General features: G+C 40.3%; 1 long non-coding RNA gene across 1 annotated transcript in view; it reads right to left on the bottom strand.

Annotated features, from left to right (window-relative positions):
• The window catches only part of LOC111817671, a 6,224-nt gene that overhangs the window by 2,413 nt on the left and 395 nt on the right, over nucleotides 1–3,416 (bottom strand). The window lies entirely within an intron of this gene.

Genomic DNA, 3,416 nt, shown 5'->3' with positions numbered 1-3,416 from the left:
TCTTCTGCCCTTTGTTGTAGATCTTTGCTGTAGTTGTAACCTTCACACGTACTGAAGTTCAGGTGGAGCTCTACAGAGTTTGGAGTTGTCCAGCTGCGTCTGGCTTAGGTCTGGCTGTTGTGCTCAGCTCCTTCCTGCTGCGGACCTGGGCTAGGACTGGGTCTGGGGGTTCCCGGAAGTGGGCAGCAATTCCTACTGGTTGGGAGGGGTGGGGACTTACGGCAGAGTGGTGTGGGGCGGCCCGAGGGAATGGGAGAGGGTCCGGCCATGCTGCGCCTGGGCTGGGACTGGTCCTGCCAGCGCAGGGTAGCAGGAAGCTCTCCACACACTCACTGGACCTCGGCTAGGACTGGATCAAAATGGAATAATTTTTTTTTTTTTTGTTCTTCATTGCTTTTAATGAAGTACATGCAGTTGTCTCTTTAGAGAAATTCAGATTTATTTTTTAAACAGTCTCTATCTGGTGGTCTTGATAGAGAATTTACATGGTATTTCAGGCATATGAAGAGTTTCATAGACTGTAAGGTACATTTGTACTGTTTTTTGCTGTTAATTTGAAATATCTTTTGGTTTCATTTTATCAATCTGTGTAGTGATTGTTAAAACCATGCACAGCCTAAATATCAGTAACTACATTTTACTGCTAATAGAGACCTGACAAGTAGCTTAAACAAGGTGTGTTTCTCACATAAAACTTTGAGTATATGCTGTCCTCACATTGCTGTACAGTTATTTGTGCTTTCTTATCAATCTTCTCTTTTGAATCAGAGCATGCTTCATGATTTCATAGAGTTGATGAAGTTCCAGCCGTCACACCTGCTTCACTTATGGCAGGAACAGGGTGTCCCTGTGGGATAGTGTAGAACCAGCCTGCCCTAAATCCTATGCAGTGATTTCTAGCTTCTTTACCATCTGAACAGAAAGTTAGGAATTACTTTCAAGTTTTCACATTCTCTTGATCAGTTCATACCTATGATTCTGTTAATAAGAAACGAAACAAAAATAGGAATTATAGGAGTAATCTTTTTTTTTTGACACAGCTTCTAAAATGTAGCAGTGCTGGATCACTTTGCTTTTCTGAATTTATTCCCCAGAGGCAATCATTTGCAACTCTTAGGTCTTGTGATTTTTACCTCCATTTTTCAAAATTTTTTAAAAAATCTTTTATTTATTTATTTATTTATTTATTTGGAACAGGGTCTCACTACCAGCTCTAGTGATCCTCCTGTCTCAGCCTCCCCAGCGATGGGACTACAGGTGTGTGCTACCATGCCTGATTTCGGTGGCTGGCTAATTGAGCCTGGGGTTTTGGGGTGGGTATAGCATGTGGTGCCAGGGATCGAACCCAGGTTCTTGCACTTGCCAGGCAGGCGTTTAGACTGCTGAGCTATCTCCCCAGCCCCAACCTCCATGTTCATAGGTAATGTTTTTCCTTTAATTTGTAGATATGACCAGTTGGTTTAGTAAAGCCAGAACACAGGGATGGCCTTATTATCTTGCTCTTCAGCACATTCATTAATGTACCTTTAGCCCATTTTATTCATAGTCTCTTTCCTTTAAATCTCTTTCTCCTCCTGGTTTCTGCATGTTTTTCTTATTTTTTACGCTCTCTAGAGAATTAGGAATTAGTTTATATTGTTTCCTTAGGAGAAGGGACCTAGGGGAGGTTTTTATATGATTTGCTTTTGACTGCTTTCTTTTCACGTTTTAGAGGTGCCTATAATTCCCGTGGTCCCTTCAAGCACAAGTCAGTTTGTTCTTACGCCCCAACTACTGCTGACCTAGGTTCAAGTTTCTCAAGTCTGTTAAGTCAGAGTTTATAATTCCCAGCTACCCAGTGTAATAATGTCTCCATCCTTTCTGCCCACATGGGTTCGGATCTTTTAAGACAAAAAGATTTGTCCTGTTATTTTAGTGAGGTTTTGCAGGTTGGAATAGAAGTCAATATGTTTGCAATCTGCCATATCTTAATTAGAAGTCTCAAATTTCATTGAGGTTTTTTTAACATAATAAAAGTACTAACTGTGGAAGATGATGAAAAGTCTATTTTGTAGTGAATATTCTGCACTAGAAATAATTTCATTGCATGATTTACTTTGGCAAATTAAATTTTTATTTTTAAATTTCAAATTAAAAATTTCAGCTTTTTAACAAATGTCTTTTTAAAATGTATTCAGTACAGGGTCTGCAGGGTCTCACTCCGTGGATCAGACTCATAGTGATCCTCCTGTTTTTACCCTCCCAAGCGCTGGGATCACAGGCGCGCACCACCACGCCCAGTCTCAGTCCCTGTATCAGCACGCCCTGGGGGCGGGGCTGGCATGGCGAGCTAGGGGTGGAACCCTGGCCCAGCGCCTGCCTGAGCTGTCTGGCTGGCCCTAACAAATGTCTTTTTAAAGGTGTTTTAAAAATTTAGGCACATTTGGGAGGACATTTTCACTTTATTTTTTATTTTTGTGTTTTTTAAAAAAGTTTTTTATTTCTTTGGTTCAGGGTCTCACTACTTAGTTCAGACTCATAGTGATCCTTCTGTCTCAGCCTCCCCGTCCCTGGGATTACAGACATGTGCTGCCATACCTGGTTTCAGGGTAGACACGGCATGCCTGAAGAGAACTGAGTTCTTGGACTGAGGCACCATTGTTTTTATTTATATGGAAAAGGATTTATAGAAGTGACTATCTCTTAATGCCTGGAACCAAAAATAAGTGCTTCAGATATTAGATTTTCTTTTCAATATTTTGGATTATTTGCATTAAATTTTTCAGATTGAACACAAGTCTAAATGTATTAATTTTTATTTAATATGCACTGTGGATGCACAGGCAGAAGGTAATTTTATTTATTACAAATGTGCATTAGTGTCTGTTGCATTTTGATGTTCATTTATTTTGGTTTGGTGTTACTGCAGCAGGGCTTCCTTTGTCGTTCAGGCCAGCGTTCGCAGCGACCCTTCTGAGTTAGCTTCCCCAATGGAGTGGTGGGTCACAGGCCTGCCGTCATGCCCAGCCTTGCATTTTAAGTCTGACCCACCAGCCAAAGGTAGGTGTAGGATTTTCCACTTCTGGAGTCTCATGGATCATCAAGAATTTTCGGATTTTGGAGCATTAGAATTTGGATTTTTGTGTTGTAGATACTTAATTTACACAATAAAAACAATGGAAAAGACAAGACACAGGTGATTTTACTTTTGTAAATAAAAAAGACATACTTAATTGCTAGCAATGTACGGCTTTTTAGTAGTATGACTGACTTATAGTTGTTTTTTACACTTATTTATTAAATGCAAAGATATTTTTAGTTTGAGGATTTTTTTCCCTTTTTTGGCAGAACCGGGGATTGAACTTAGACCCTTGCACTTGCCAGGGAAGCGACTGAGCCATCTCCCTGGCCCCTAAAGATTTTTTTTTTTAATTTTA

The sequence above is a fragment of the Octodon degus genome, unplaced genomic scaffold, assembly GCF_000260255.1.
Source record: "Octodon degus isolate 3935 unplaced genomic scaffold, OctDeg1.0 scaffold00066, whole genome shotgun sequence".
In the NCBI taxonomy this organism is placed as follows: Eukaryota; Metazoa; Chordata; class Mammalia; order Rodentia; family Octodontidae; genus Octodon; species Octodon degus.
The sequence above is the reverse complement of the archived record's forward strand: the minus strand, read 5'-3'. Positions and strand labels throughout refer to the sequence as shown.